The sequence below is a fragment of the Sparus aurata genome, chromosome 1, assembly GCF_900880675.1.
Source record: "Sparus aurata chromosome 1, fSpaAur1.1, whole genome shotgun sequence".
Lineage (NCBI taxonomy): Eukaryota > Metazoa > Chordata > Actinopteri > Spariformes > Sparidae > Sparus > Sparus aurata.
The window spans coordinates 7,062,751-7,080,039 of NC_044187.1; the positions used below are offsets into that span (position 1 = coordinate 7,062,751).

Below are 17,289 nucleotides of genomic sequence, written 5' to 3' on the forward strand. Positions count from 1 at the left end.
AAACTCTGGACAATTGGGGAGGTTTCCGCATCAGTGTGGTACAACTGTGGCACGACTGCTGACGCCGCACCAAAGACCCGACTCAATCCGTCTATTGAACCTATTGATCTTTATCTCCACCAGCTCTGGAGGGGATCATACATTTGTTAGTGTGTCTGTGCATCTGTCCACAGCTAATCTGTTACTACCAGAGCTATCAGCCTCATAGTTTTGCGGACATTGATGAGTGCACTACATGCACAATTTGTTTTTGCAATGATTCACAATTTTGGGAAAATCCTATTTTATTGACTGTTCTATATCACAATTGATTGCCGACTCCTCAATCCTCTTCACCAGCTGGTAGTTTCTACAAGTGACCAACGACTGCTCCTGAATTGCTGGTGTTTGGTAACCTGCATATTGTCTCGCCTTTATTACACTATCCTCATGCATGCACGCTGGTGACACTTCCTGCCCTGTGCTCCCCTGCTCTCCACCCACATGCTTCCAAACACACCTGGCGGAGATCTCTCACTCTCGTAGTCCTAATTTGTTGTGCACTTGGCTGCAAAACCATCCAGGTACATGCTGGCGGTCTCTCGTCTCATGGAGCCAGCTGTTCTACACCCTCTGACACAGACCTGCATTTCAAATAGGTTTGCTCTTCTCTGGCCACAGAAGTTAAAGTCAAAGAGAAACTCCCTGGTAATAATAAGAAAGTTGGTCTTGACTTGAAAAACAGCCATTGTATATTTCCTTACCTCCCACACTGTTCTCAGTTTCTCACCTTTCCCACAGCCCGTTCAATTAAGTACACCATTGTGCTCTTTAACACATCTCATTTCAAAAACAAAACGTCATTAGTATGCATGAATATTTCAAGAAACAGTAATGTTTGGTAAATCTCCTGCCAGGATGTTGTGTTTCTGACCCCTGCACTTCTCACTAATGATTCCCTGTATTGTTGGCAGCCAAAGTATTTAAGCAGATTCTGTTGTTGCCCTTATTGTAAGCTGCTCTGCAGCAGATAACAGCTTCTGCCTAATGACTAAAATGTAAATGCAATCTAAGTCAGAGGCTGTTTGCTGTGATTGATTGAAAGATGTAATTTATCCACGGCATTCTGTTTTTGTTTTGTTTCCACCTGTGGTAAGCGGGACTCCCTTCATTTCATGATTCGTTCAAATTAGAAGCGATGAGAAGCTAAAGACAGATAAACAAGAAGCATGATGTAATTCTTGCATCAGTCTCGGGCACTTAAAGGGAAATGCCAGCCATCTGTCGAAACCAAATATCAACCAGTCTTTAAGGTTAAAAATCAGACAATGATGAAGCAAAAGTTCTCGCGAATTCAGGATATTAAAGAAATGTTTTACTTCTATTAGCAGTTTATTGTTGACCTCCTCATGATGGAAAAATGCACGTGAGTCTGTTTATTTTAACCATAGAGAAACAATCGGACTAATGGAGAAGTTCACCCAAAAAGTTGAAATCCAGTCGTCAACTATTTGATACTAACCTCCATGCGGATGGAAGGTTGGGTCTACAAACATTTCAGCAGTGCAGCATCTCAAGCAAATTACCCCGTTACTGTGGGTGAACTTTTCCTTCAAGTGTATTCACATTATTCCTGCAATTATTGGAATTGTAGGGAAGACGCAGCTAATAATCCACCCCTAGAAAAAAAATTAACTTTAATAGGAGACAGCTGTTTTTTTTCCTTTTTCCATCCGACAGTTTGAATCCTCAGCAGGTCGCGCAGTCTGTTTTCCGAGGCATTTTCCTCCCTGAAATACTTTCATGTTTTTTTTCTTCAGTAGTGCTCGATGAACACAGGGAGTTCTGTGACAGATAAAACTTGTGAAAAGCCTTATACAACAGTGTTATCTTCAATGTTATCATGTAAGAGAAACATTTCAGGAAAGCACCAACTTTATTACAACTGGATTTGAATATTACCCTGGAATTACACACATGCAAAACCTTTGCCCAGCGGCACGACTGTAAGAAGTGAGAAATGAGTTAGCTCTCCCTTATTCCCCGTACACATCCCCGACCCAGTCTGAGGAACCAAACCGGTGCCCTTTAGAGTAACACCATCCACATAATTATTATTCTCCCACTCATTGTTCTCCTCCCGCTGGTATTCCTTGTTGAAGCTTGTGAGCTGTTGCTTTCCGAAGACTTCCAATTACTCCCGTCCAAATAAATTAAGAGTCATCTGTCGTGCCAAATAGCCAATTAGTGAGACTGGAAGCTTCGACCCAATCAAAGAGCGCTGGCCCCGAGAGTAACGGGGTCATGATGGGAAACGACTGGAGGGCTGCGGAGAGGTCAACGCCCCCTCGGGCTCCTCGGTTGGCTCTTGAGAATTACTTTTCTAACAGTGTGGACTTGAAATGTATAGAGGCAGTGTCTAGTTAATGTGCGTGCGTGGGAATGTGTGAACAAAGGTCAGGACTCGCAGATTCACTACGATGCCTCGCATGGGGTGTGTGTGGTTGTGAAGTCAAACAATGAGTTAGATACTTTGAATACTGTTGTGATTTTTATCATCTGAAATGTTTTTCGTCTGTTGTTATCTGTATGAGTGCACGAGCAAAGACTATCTATTAATATTGCAAAACTGAATCCTGATCAGGAAGACGTTGATGAGGACGACTGTTAAAGCAGCCTATTGCGACCCATATTTATGTTTCTTCTTAGGCAGCGACCTCTAGCGGCTGTAGTAATTATTACAGCTGCAAAAGAGGAAGTCGGGAGTATGGAAAGAGTCAGTTTAGGAGGTTGCAGTTGGATGTCTGGGTTAAACAGACACATGACTTGTATTCTGTTGTTTGTGTCCGGTATCAAACCAGAAGTTAATGATGGGTCTTTTAACTAACTAACATAGTGAAGTTACTTTGGTGGATTTTTTTATCTGAATTTACAGAAGTAAAATATTTCTCTTAACCCCAACCATGATGATTTTCTAAACTAAACCATGTAGTTTAAGTGCAGCAAAGGTTGGGTACGCCTACTGCTGGTTCACTGCATGAGCTGCTGATTTTTGGAATAGTTATCTATGTCTTTTTGGAAATCACTGGAAATCTACCTGTTTAGTTGTGTTTATATGAACATGTGTTGAGTTGAGAGTTACGAATCAAACTCGAGTTCTCTCAAGACTCCATCAAGTCTATAGGATTTCCAAAGATACTGACTGTTCCTCAATCATTGGAATATGTGTGTCTGTGAACCCATTGAGGACACGTCGGACTGTCCTCACTGCTTCAAATGGCTCCGCGAGAGTTTATTTAATTAAGCCGCCCCATTCATTAAACTGCACCATTAATTCTGAAATCTGAGCTGAATAGAGAATAAACCTCAGCTGAAATCGTTCCTGTTGAATAGTAGTGTGTCAATAAACGTATGCTCGTTTTTGAATTAGACCAGAATTACGTTTGTATCGACTCATCTTAAAGTAATGTGCGTCTTTGATGGGAATAGATCACAGATAAACAGGAGGTAAATAATACATTCTTTCAAGTCTACATCACCAGTCACTGCACACTCTCCCCCCCCCTCAGTTTGCTGTTCTGTCACCATAATGAGTGTTCAAAACAAACTACTGAACGCTCACTTGAGATTATTTTCATATGTCAGCCCATTTTTTTTTGTTGTTGTTGCATTCTGCTCATTCTCTGCTGTCTGATATATTTCTTTAATCCCTTTATCCCTCCCTCTTTTTCCTGCACATCTCCATATCGCCTCATAACTTAGTTCAAAGAAAAACATTTTCGTTAAAGTAAGTTTTGTTACCAGGCAACGAGGCCCGCTGTGTGTGGTAAAATGTGCCGGGGTTCACAGCAAACGCGTGCACATGTTTACAGATGCATTCGTGAGTCAAGGCTAATGAATCTTGTTTTTGAGTGAATAAAAGCACCAGAAAACACATGACGCATGTATGTAAACGTGTGTTTGAATGTTGATTTTGTCAGGCATTGTGTTGCCCTGTTGGCAGCCCCAGCAGTGGTAATGACTCAGTCAGGAGAGATGAAAGACTGGCTGTGCTTCTCGGGACTGCAGGGGGAACTGTGATTAAACTGATTTTCACACAACAAATGAAACTGTCTCTACCAACTACAGGGATTTAGATTTTTTTTTTTAGGCCTTAGGCAAACACAGGCAAGGGCCCCCATGTATTCCTTGTTCTCTACCCTTTAATAGATGTACCTAAACCCTTTGATACAGTTAATCATGAAATTCTTTTGAAACACCTACAAGCTATCAGATTTGATGAAACACCTTGTAACTGGCTTGCAAATTACCTCAGTGGTAGAGCACAGGTTGCTGTGGCGGATGGCTTTCAGTAGCAAAGGTGTGCCACAGGGTTCTGTTCTCGTACCACTAGAGTAGACCATCTTTTAAGTTTTTTGTCCTACAATTTTATCAATTAATCTATTAAATTGGGAAAACCAACTGACCCCAATGATGTTCAAGTCGTTTTTCAGTTTTTTCAGCACCATTTTGAACCTTCACGCTCATCTGTATGTTTACACTAGTTGGCTACTGTCCTCTTGAATCATTTTTGCAGATGTGCTATAGCGTCAGGGAATAGTCTGATGTAATGCTGATTGAAGTGGATAGCCTTGAGACACTCATGAATTAAGCATTCCCATGCCTATTTTCATGTATGGATTTTTCAAAAGACATAATTAGTGAAACTTAAGCAGAAAAAAATCCCCTTCTTGAACGTAAGGTTATGAGGCAGTCAATGAGTTCTTTGGTAGCATTGAGCCTAAGGCAATTGCTGACCTTTACCAAAAGGTAACGTACGCTGCTGACTAGCTGTTGGATTAAAAAGCTTGTGAGTGTGTGTGTTTCAGAGAAAGACAGAGATGAGAGACAAAAATGGTGAGAGCAAATTGGTAAACAGACATTTTTAAGGTTTTCTCTTCAAACCAAATCAGTAATTTTTTTTATGAAACCTCTTTTTTATCCACTATGTTGAAGACCAACACTAAATCTTTTATAAGTTTTGTGCAGTCTTGATTTTCTGTTTGTTTTACTACCTGAGCTCTTTACGAATGAACTTCACCAGTGTTAAGAGCAAACAGAGAATATCTGACCTGTCTTTTCAGGTGATGTTCATTGAGGCAACAGCAGTGTAGCTGTGTGTCCCTCAATTATACTGACAGCTACTGTTGAGGATCAGCTGGATCATGGTCGCAGCCTTCTTTCACCACGAAGGTCATGTTTTTGGATCCATCCTGGAATTTTTGTGAATAAGGCATGGATCTTATTGTTGCCATTCTAGTGAAGTGTCAGACTGGTCTCTTGGCTTTTAAGAGTACATGGCGAAGAGATCCTTCATCTCTGGTATCGGCTCAGTAAAATCCCTCTGCTCCTGACATATTCTTTTCTTCTGACAAAGCGCCACGAGATCATCCTTTTATATAAGATCTGGGTAAGGTTAGACATAGCTTTAACAAAATTGGATTATGGCATACATTTCCTTTAGGTAGGTAAGTTTCATTCAACATACTGTATTAACTCAGGATCATATGCCTAAGAAGAAAGACAGCAGGCAGCAGATCTAGCTAAGGAAGTAATTACAAGTTTACATTTAATCTGCCACCAAACCTTTATTAAAATGTGAAATGCCCAAATTGGGATCAGCACTATTTAGCTGGTAATTTGTCTGCGAGTGGCTCCGACAGTCTTTCCTGGAAGGCGCTCACAGTGACTCGCTTGTTCATATGCAAAGTCACAAAAACAGTTGTGCCATGAATGGATAAAGAGAGCTTGAGAGAGAGGTTCAAACCATGGCTTCTGTCTCAACTCCGCCTAGCTGACCGACCACATTTACATTTCCCCAAATTCGACATCAGACAGGTGTGACACAGAAGCATACTGGCAGCTTATGGTCATGAGGCTGGTGGATTAGAGTCCTCATGAATAAAACTAAGTCTATTTATATAGCACTTTTCAAAAACATGTTACAAAATGCTTTAAAAAGACATAAAACAGCATAAATTAAAGACAAATGATAAACAGAACAATTCATATACTAATGAATCAAGCGAAGTGGGGAAAACATTTACCAAAAACATTTACGAAAACATTTTATGAACAGAGAAAGACTGAAAAATGTGTTTTTTAAGAGAGATTTAAAAGGAGGAAATTGTGCTGGCCTGTCTGATCTCCTCCAGCAGCCCGTTCAAGAGTTGCAGGGCCTCTGACTCCAAAGGCTCGGTCTCCCCCGGCGTTTCGGTTCTCAGCCTTGACCAGGGAATAACTAACAGACCTCTGCCGGAGGATCTCAGGATGCATTCAGGCTCGTAAGGGGTTAGTAAGTCAGTGATGTAATCAGGGGCCAACCACAAACCAAACCGATCAAAATCCATTCTAAAATGCCTAGAGTGTAGAGACGGTAGAATAGGCGTTATGACGACTCTTGCTGCAGCATTTTGGAACTAGCTGAAGTTTGTAGAGGTTGTAGTGAGTGAGGAGAAAACGGAGTGACAGTAATCGAAAGAGAGATGTAATGAAGGCCTGCATGACAGTTTTTTTCAGATTCTTAGTGGATAATAAACATCTAATTCCCGTGATGTTACAAAGTTGCAGCGAGGACGACTGAATGAATGATTTCAGAGTTCAGAGTTAAGTTTCTTGTCAAAGATTTGATGCTGAATATTCTGTCTGTAAATGCAGCATGTGTGTGTTTAAACTTCATTAGGGTTCCCTCTTTCACCGGATAAATGTGGTGCATTCATACCTCTCCCTCTTTCCCACACTGTTCTCCTCTTCCGTTCTATTGATTTTTATCCGTCTTCTCTCCCTCCAGTTATTCACCGACTCTTTAAGGAGCCTTCTTTTCCTCTTTTTGTTGTCTCACAGCATTCATCCTTCCATCGTTCTCATCCCTTAATTCTCCATCCCGCATTGATTTTTCACAATCTTTTTCTTTTTTTCTCCTCACTTTGCACCAATCTCTCTCTTTCCTTTTTCTCAGGACAGTCGCTTTTTCTCTACACCCCCTTCCTCTCCTTCTTCCATCCCTGTTACCAACATTGCGGTTATTCCTCTTCCACCCCACCTCCTCTCTTTTCCTCTGCTCTTGTAGCATATGGCTTCAGGTCTCTCAGCCGGCTCCCGCTGGACAGGGAGTCGTGCCGGTCGTGTTCTGGACGGAGGGTAGATGAGTGGAAAGAAAAATGAAGGGAGGTGGGCGGAGCTGTAGAGAGGGGGGATCAATCACGACTGGGGACGGGGTAGAGGCGAGAAGAGAGAGGGTGGGAGGGGATGGATGGAGTGAAGAGGATGGTACTGCAGGTGAAGAATAAGTGTGTTGAAAACAAGAGATAGAGGGAGGAAAAAGGAGGTGGTAAGGAAGCGATTGGGGAGATATTAACTGGTGGAAAACAAAGGAGAGGAGTTGGAGAAAGAGAGAAAAATGAAGGTTAAAGGAAGGGCAGATAAAGAGAAGACAAATTGAGGATATGGTCCGACAAAAGGAGGAAACGTGTGAGGAAAGGTGGATGAAAAACGTGAAGTAAGTAGTGGCAATGAAAGGAGATGAAAACAGAGGAGGAGGGGAAGAGTATTAATTAATGACCTACAGAATGGAGGTCGATAGGTTGAGCTGGACAGGTTGTGGCATATTACAGACACATAAATGCACACCACTATCAATTGCCTGGCATGGTATCGATCAGCCCATCAGCGATGGTTGCACTGGGTCACTGGTTCCCATTACGTCTAACCGATCTCATCTGTACAAACTGGTCCTTGCATCTCGCTCGCATACGCCGCCTTCACCCCCACTCTCGCTCAATCACGCGCTCAGTGTACGGTTTTTAAAGCCAAATTACTCATCCACAGTCAGTTTCAGCTCTTATTAACCCGGGGTCCCTCGCTCGCAAGGCGTGGGATGATCTGTGTCATCAGCTTACACACAGCCTCGAATAAACACCCAGCAGACTGCTGCAGTTGTATTTGACACGGTTTGAGTCATTCTCACAAACAAAGTTATCCAATTAATACTTCCTGTCTTCCTGTTTTTCCTTATACAATATCAGCTCAATGTGTGCGATATAAATGAGGCATTTTTTGCCATGGTGTTGAAAATTTCGTTTTCAGTCATGTTTGTTTAATAGAGGCTCTGAAAGGGATATCGATCTGGAGGATATTAACCCAAAATCATATGAAACACCAACGCTGGGAGCAGCATGATGGGATGTAGTGGAAATAGAGTCACGGTGCATGTCATTTGTTCACTCTGTATTGCATCAAAAAACACATTTTTGTCTTGCAGCCGGCGCTGGGGATCAAACCACTGACCCTCAGACTAGGCAAAGCCTTCCCGAAGAAATAATTGAAATTATTTTCTTTTTGTTTGTTTTCTGTATTCTTTTCCTGACATGGATTTTCAAATTCTTCTAGTTGTTGCCTGCCTTGACATGAACTGCCAAATACACACGCACATATTAAACCATATGCAGATTAAAGATGCTGATTAAAATCATGTAGAACGTTGCATCACTATGTTTAAAAGTTAATTCTGGACCTTGGGAACGTTAACTGACATCCGAAGACAAGATCTTTGTTAGCAATTTGAGTTTGCTCATGAAACTGTAGCTGTCAACATCTCTGAAATTACCTCCTACTCTATAAAAAACCTGCGGTATTTCCAGTATCTCTTGTAACTTTCCTGGAGTCTCTTGTGACTTCGATGGCTCACTGTCACTGCCATTTCTTTCTTGCACATCCCTGAAGCTTTCCCACCATTAATTACTTAAGACGTAATAAGAGAGTTTATGGGGCCAAGGTGTTGGTAGTTTCACTGATCCAGGCAGTGACAGATGGTGGCAGGTTAAAGAGTCGGTTTGCGTCTCACAGCAGCCAGCACACTTTTTTATAGACTTTCCCTCCGAAATGGCTGCCATTACACAGTGCATCGTGGGCCAGTGCACCCAAAGCACTACAGACATCTGTTCCTACAAAAGAGCACATATTGCTGCTGTCCAGGGCAAACCACCTAGCTGCAGGATTTGGGTGGCAGGGTAAAGTTGTGGGATTGTAACTGGCGTGGATTGCTGAGAAAAATCTGGCTGGGCATCTGGGAACCAGTAAGATGCCCCTCAGCATGGCAGTGAACCCAACCTACACCAAAGAAGCTGCTCAGTCCAAACACTGCATGATTATGTTTATACAGAGCAGATGGTAACTCGCATTGGAAAAAAATAAAGATTGTTTTTTAACTATTTTTTTATATTTCCAACTTTGTAGGTTTTTATTGGCGATTGAATCTCAGTGGTCTTACAAATTCTGGCCCACACTATAATTGGTTAATCAGTTTTTCCTAACTTTGATGTTACTTTTTTATTTAGGGTGTTTCAGTGCATAATGCCTCTGTAATGTAAGGTTTTATGTCTTTCTACCACTGGAACATGCTTTGGTTATATATGAGCTCTGGTCCTGTACAGGTAAGAGCCCGTCGTCCTCTGGAAAATGACCATAAAGGTTGAATCAAGAAACTTGTTACGACCCATAGTTAAGTTTGTGAGATGCAGTATATTACAGCTGTAGAGGAGGAAGTCGGGAGAAGTAGTATAAAGATTGACGACTATGTATAGGGAGTTGGATGGGGGTGGTGGATCGATTAAACAAGGTCAGGACTTCTATTCAGGAGACTGCTGTGCATGTCCAGTATGGAACCATAAGACAACAAGTTTAACCACAATGTTTTCCTAAACCTAACCACGTGTTTGTACCAATGGTCTCAAATATATGGATTCTGTGGAGTGTCTCCCTAACAATGTAGCTTCCTGTGCAAACAAGCAAATATTGTTGATGAGCTGCTCTGGATTTTTATTGCTATTGGCCACCCATTGTTGAGTTAATGTGTCTATTTGTCTCAATGGTAAAACCTGGTGCTTCACATTGACCTTTTGACCTGCCTGTGAATGGCTTTCCGATGGTTCCGATCAATGTGAGCCAACAAACAGATGGTGCACCATTTATGGTCCGAAAGATCTCCGCATCCTCGCTTTGGTTCTATCTGCTAGTTAAGTCTTCAGGACCCACGGGACGGCTGGTTTCCTATCCCATAATGATCTTAGCTGCTGTTCATTTGGTTCACTTGGCACACCATATCAGCCTCTGATGAGATGCTTTAATGAAAGCCGGCAAGTTTATGGGTCCCAAAGTCCAAGATCAACATCGTCTGACCAAGAGCTGTGAAGATGTATGAAAAAAAATGAGCAAGACACATCGTAAAAACAGTTTAATCTTACAAATACCAGGCAATAAAATCTCATTTTCCAAAATTGGAAATAAGGGGATCTAATTAACTCGACACAAAACTCATAATTTACTGTACTTAACCTGCTGCGCTCGCCCATTAGGAAAACCAATCCTCAGTTACAGATCCAAGACTCAAGTTAGTGTCCCGTCACAGACTTGAAGTTAATCCTTGTTTATTTACTATCCTTAACCAAATGTTATAATCCTTATTCAACATCACTGGCAGAATAAATGTTCATTTCTGCAACATGGATATGCTGAAAATCTACATTTGAGTTTCCCATCTGAAATGCACAGATTTGAAAGAACCAGTGCTTTGCAGAAATGTTGACATCTTGTTCTGCTGTCTGAGCTGCCTTGACTCTACTTTAACTGCTTTATGTGTCATATCATGATCTTTCCCTAAATCATACATACAAAAAGACCGCAATGGGTGTTCAGCACATTTTCATTTAAACAAGTAAAATCATTCACCATCACGTTCTTGTCTGGCTGAGCGGCTTCATGAGTAACTGCCCTTAAAAAAAAGGTCTTTAACCACAAATTTCACCCCAGAGACAGATTCAGCGAATCCTCCCCATTTTAATTAATTCCCTTTTTTCAATTAAGAGATGTGAAAATGAGAATGTGAGAAAGGGGAAATGAGGAGAGAGACGAGGAGGAAGGGGGATTTCAGCACAGATCAAGAGAGGGATAAAGACAAAGATATTTAGCTCCGTACTTATCGTGCAATTTTCTTTATTTATCCTTTGAATAAAAAAAAAAAACGTAATGCCTCTGAAATTGAATCAAAGAGGAGGAAAGAGGAAAAGCACTGAGGTGATCTGAACCCACGCTGAGACAACAAAGAATTCCAAATTGATCTTTCGTTTAATTCCCGTATTAGTCATCTGTTCGCACGTTTCTAGATTTATCCAGTTTTCTATGAGACGTATGTTCTTGTTCTGCCAAGACAGTGCATCAAAGCAGCTTCATATAAGAACACACACACATACACACAGAGACACACACACAGGCATACTTAGAGTTATATTTAAAGTGAACCATCATCATTTCCTTATTTCAATAAATTGTGTGGCTCAGCTGTACCTTTCATCAAACATTCACTTCAATAGACCGAAGTGGATTGAATCAAATGAGAATATATATAGATATATAGAGCAAGAGAGAGAGAGAGAAGAAAAGGCAGTGTGAGAGAAAAACAAGATGGCATGATGGGAGGCAGGTGGAGAAACAGTAAATTGGTGAGAAACAGATAAATGTGATTAAAAAAAGCGGTAAATGCTTTTAACAGCAGAGAATGAGTGAGCGACAGCGAGAAAGATATGAGAGAGAGGGAGGGATGGCGGCAGAGGTATACGTGGAGGGAAAGCTGCTCCGTCAGATATGATCAAAAGCGTCTTCATGTGAAGGGTCTGAAGGGAGAGTCGGCAAGACACAACCTGCCTCACAGCGAAGGGAGGAATCAAAATGGAGGAAACAGGGAAAATCAGTAAAGTGCAATTTAAAGAAACTTCTCGCTCGGCCTGCCTGCTCTGATTGTTACCCTATAATCTCTCCATCTCAATCACTTTCTGTTTTCCCGTGTCCCCTTTTTACTCTCTCTGGTTGTCTCTTCCAGTCATCTTCCCCCCATCTCGGTCTCAGAAGTTTTTTTCTTTTTCTTTTTTTCTATCCGCAGCCAACCAACCTGCTCTGCTCGACAGGGAGATGAAAATTAATTCCCACTCCCCATTAGAAAAAACAAGCTTTTGGATGGCAATCAAGATAAATCTGGGCCGAGGCGACGCTATCAGCGGAGAATCTTGATTGTTCATTGAGCACTTAGGAGCCAGGAGAGTGTTTGAAAATAGAGATGAGGCGCTCCCAAACTTCTTATCTTGTTTTCTGTGTGAAAAGTGGAAGGAAGCATCCACCTGTGACGATAGTTGGGGATTACAGGGACAGAATCCTAATGGGACAAATTACACAGACGAGTGATAAGACGGCACACTGATACCGGAGCGCTCCAAGCCGAATTTGTACAAAAAAAAAAAGGGGTCCAACAGGAAAGTTTTGATCACACCTGAGTTCTGTCTTCTTTTTTAAAGTGAATCTGTGATCTCAGATCTGGCAGATGAGTCTGACAGATTTCCCCCGGACCGGGCCTCGGGTTTGACACACTGACAGTGAAGCATCGTGCAGGATTCAACAGTCGCGTGTTCTGATGCTCTGATGGGTTCTGCAATAGGTCCGTCTGCAGTCAAACTGCAGTGCTGATCAAGTATGAATCAAGATTCTGTTACTTTAACACTTATATTTCTCACATCAGATGTTTTCAGAAACACGCTTCACTGTTTTGTGTCCAATTTCAGAACTTTTCTGGTCAGGCCTTCAGTTTTTTTCGTGCTTGAAAAAGAACCAAGGACTTTAGTTCCTTTTAGTTTCTGTGATTGGTTCGTAGGTCTATTCAAGGCTCTATTTAAACTGGCTTTTGTGCCAGATTTACTGACAGATCTGAAGGTCCTTTATGAACAACCATGACATGAACCATTAACCACTAACTGACAAAATGTTCCTAACTGTAGACAGCTGTTAGACTGCAGTAACTTCAGTGACTATAAATCTATATACTGAACCGCACAAAAAATATTCTGAAATAGATTTACACTTCTAGTCGTATCAAAGCTTGGAAAACCGTCTGAAATATAGTGCAGGCATCGCACAAAGTAAAATCTTAAATCTCTTTCAGATGATGACTCAAGCCGCCGTTCTTTGTGCCAAACTTTGTAATTATCCAGCTTACATAACTTAAATCGCAGTCTAACGTCTTCTTTCTCCATTATTGGACACTAAGGAAGGCGGTATTATATATTTTCCATCAAGAATCAGACACAACAAGCCTTTCAAATAGACATTAACAAGTGAAAAAATGCCCAAACATTCACATCATAACTTGGGCAAATGTGTCTGAAGCTTTATGTTTTCAGATGTCTAGGTTGCATATACCTTTTATTTTTGTTATTTCACACATTTAATTGCTATATTTAATTGAAGCAGATGTCGATAACATTGAAATTTAGTCATTAAAAAGCTGCTAATATTACAAATCTTTCACTTAAAGGGATATTCCGGTGTAAGTTTAATCCATGGTCTAACACACCGTGAAACTGTGTTAGACTCCCTCTCGAGAGATAAAGTTTGCAGACCGCAAGCTAATGTAGTGTTAGCATCCTCAGAAAACAACAATGAAGGCTCCTCGGGTGGGGAGTTTCGTTTATATTTTCCGACAAATACAGCAACTATATTAAATGTTTGATGCCTCGAAATATGTGCTGGGACCCTATTTTTAATGTTGCTGAAGTTTGGTGCTGTTCTGAGCATTATTTGCGGCTTTTTGATGGCGGTTTTATATTTGGACCCATTTACTGCAGTGTATTGTTGTCGTGCGGTCGTTTCTGAGGTTGATAAAACTAAGTTAGCTAGCGGTCTGCAAACTTTATCTCTCGAGAGGGAGTCTAACACAGTTTCACGGTGTGTTAGACCATGGGTTAAATTTACACCGGAATATCCCTTTAAGGCTGAATCTAGCACAGCTTTCGACTAGACATACTCACTGGGCTGTAACAGGTGAGCTGTTGTTGGAACATGTGGCGTTTGGTTTCTTGCCACTCAAGCCGTCTATCAGTCAAACCGCGTCTGCCGTTTCATGTGTACAATCAAGATTGATGGAGTGATGGAGCCCTGATTTTTTATTTTTTTTTGTAGAGCAGAGCCATTAACACAAGGTCTGTAAACAAAGGTAACATGGACTCACAAGTCACTCATTTATTGGACGGAGGGTTTGTTAACCTGTCATCCGGCCTGCTCTGACATTTTCACAGAGAGGGGTAGTCAAACTCAATCTGATCACATTTCTTGTAACTCAAGCTAATCATGATTGACTTACAAGCGCAGCTCCTTTTTTTCTCTGGACGTTGAAGCCAGCTAAGAACACAGGAGGAGAGAGATGAGAATCAGCAGCAGTCCAGATTCTAGATTAGCCTCAGTCGACGTTGCTGTTTTAGGCTTTTCCAAGTGTGGAGAATTGCTCGTTATCTGATGTCAGCATTAATTTCCTTTTATCAAAAACCCATCGCTGCGCTTTATTTGATAAGAAACATAAACAGAGTCTGTAGCGCCGTCCTCGTCGGCTCAGATGAATACTTAAGAGATAAAGCCATAAGAATTGGACTAAACTTCAAACAGTTTCTAACGGTTAAGGAGGTCCTGAGGCAGAAAAGCTGGAAGCTTTCAATCAACATAAAACTACATGTTTTTTTTTTTTTTAAATACCCATTGAGGAGCTGCCCAGTGCATCCACAGCAATCCATCATTTGCTAATGAGCAGGTCTGCTGGAGATGAGGAAAAGGAAAGACGGATTGTTATTCCTTCCTGTACTAAGTCTTAAAGTTGGCCAGCTGGTGTTCAACCTGTGGGCAGTCGGGCAGTAGACCAAATTACAGTAATAAAGATGCTCAATTTAACAACTTGTACTTCCTCGTCTCCTTGATTCCAAATAAACTGCTCTTATTGCTTGCATAAACAATAAATGAATGATGTTCTGTGGAGCAGTGGAAGCTCTTTTTTTTTTCTTGGCAGTTGGATCAACTCTCATAACTGGGTATTAATTTCAATATTGAATTATAAGTCGTTGAGAAATTGGCAAAATGGATATGCAAATCTTTCAGAGTATTCATTCCATTTGAGTAATTGGGTTCTTTTGTAAACAGAAAGTTGGACCATGACCGATGGGAGTTTTCTGACTTGCAGTCTTAAACCCATTTTTTTTTTTTTTTCTGGGGAGCCTTTTCCAGCGTAACCTCCACAGATAACCCCGGCAGAGGATGGCTGACATTCAACCATCCATCTTTTTCCTCCATAAATCTGCAGTCCTCCTCCCTTCTTATCTGTCAGGAAGGCAGAGAACGTACATCACTGTGCAGAATGTGAACATAAAGCCTAAAAGTTGAAGTTTTAACTTTAAGTTTTGTGATGAACGAGCAGGCCACTCTTTTGTGTTTTGTGACAGTGTCCCAGTATTTACGTCCAAACTCAGGACCCATTTGTTCAGCGCCGCCTGTAATCCATTTCAAATCCCATCTCACAAGCTATTATTCTCTCTTCTTGCCGCAGGTGCTCATTACTCGGTTTGCTGGTGGTCAGCCCAGGTGTTAACAAATGCTGTCATACCCAGGTGATTGTGCTCACACAGGTAAGCCAATACACCCACAGACAAACTCTCCTGGTCTTCCTTATATAGCAGGGCTGCCCAAAGTGGGAGCTTCAGTTTGACAGATGTTTTTCTATACCCCCCAAAACAAATCATAACAACATTTATAGTGATATATTTTTGTGCTTTAAAATATGTGGAATCAGTTTAACCCCTTCTTGACGAAGGCAGTCCAGTCACTGGTCAGAGGCAGTTCCTGTTCTAGAATCAGTTCTTTGCATTCCGACAGCCAACGAACTGGTTCCAGAGGGGAACCAACGTGCAGGATTAGCATCACTAAGGACCGACTAAAACCACTTAGAACCACCATTTTCAATAAAACTGAGCTACTGTAGTGTGTTCTGACTTATCAAAGGAGAGAATAACCAAACAGTTATTTATCATGGATGCCAGATCCAAGCAGTAAGGGTCCGAGGGTCATGTTTGTGTGCCAATGCAGGCATATGAAGCCAGGAGCAACACATGCTAAGCGACTGAATGATGCAACTGTATGGTGGCTTTCTAACTTGTCAAATACTGACTCATTGGGTTTGTTGATCGGGCCGCCTGCCATCCCAATGCGTCAGTATCTGTCAAGTCGGGAATGAGACTCAAAAATCTACTTTTCTTACCAATAGCACCTTTAAAAAGGTTCACATTTTGCATCACTACAATAGGTGTTCACTACACATGTAGCCCATTGTTAAGTTTCAGTTTTGGGCACCAATGTTTAAGAGCGAACATACAGGAAACGTCAAGTTAGAGATATCTAATCTAAACATCAGAAGGGAGAAGCTGTGTGGAGCTTTCACAATCAAAAGGGTTTCAAGATGGATATTCTAAGATAATTTTTGCCTGATAATTAGAAAACACTCTGAATAACACTGAATATCATAAATGTAACCTTGGCTTCGTTTCTAGCTGTGTATTCATACCACTAATTGTGAGATCTTCTTCTGAATTCAGTTTAGCCAACGAGCCAACGGTAATTAAAGAGGCATCAGGGCGACTTTGACATCTTTTGGCAGCCAGTGTTGCAACAACAGCAACTTCCTTCGTAAGCGGTCACTTTAATGTACAGCGGCCTGTTTCTGACTTAAACAACTCTGTCACATCTTTACATTAAGAAAAATGAGCTAGCTAATAGGACTGAGCCGAGTCCATCATATGGAGGGTCTGATCCATATATGGAGGTCATGCCAAACCAGAACTGTGATCGTGGTTTGAGCAGGAGATGCCAAATGTTGGATGCCCTTTTGGAAGAAAGTCAACTTCCAGGACAAACGATAAGTATCTCCTGATAAGTAGAGAGTTTGTCTTCCAACACAAGGTGAAAGTAAAATAGTTAACAAGCTGGCGAGGTAATCACTGAGTCATGGATTTAATCAACAAACCTATCAAACCCCCACAGATAGAGCATGTGCTGTGGGGGAGTAACAATCTTGCTAATAACCAGTGGTTAAGGTGGGATTTGGGCATTGAGGTGTATAATCATCCAAAGCAGATTTGTTGATGCTGCAGATGAAGTTGCTTTGTTCTCCTTTGAAGAATGAGTCAGATTCTAGGTTTGGTTTTAACAGTGGTGTTCTGACTTTAATTAACTTTGGTGAGTTGTCTCCTGTTTCACCAGTGTGTTGCTCATCCATCCGTTCTGTCCTCCAGCCAATTTATAGAGTTTTCTTACTCGTTCACTTTTCTTTAGTCCATTCTCTTGATCTTCCCTCCTCCACGGCTGCCATGCTCTCTGCACTCTTTCCCTTTTACCCTTCCAGACTTTTGCTTCCATAGA

The 17,289-nt window shown here is 41.4% G+C and overlaps 1 protein-coding gene across 1 annotated transcript in view; it reads left to right on the forward strand.

The window, feature by feature from the left end:
- elfn2a (extracellular leucine-rich repeat and fibronectin type III domain containing 2a) overlaps window positions 1-17,289 on the forward strand; it is a 256,747-nt gene that overhangs the window by 126,643 nt on the left and 112,815 nt on the right. Inside the window, exon 3 of the mRNA XM_030424466.1 lies at window positions 15,425-15,503. The gene's annotated coding sequence lies outside the window, so the exon portion shown is untranslated. The remainder of the gene's footprint in view (window positions 1-15,424; window positions 15,504-17,289) is intronic.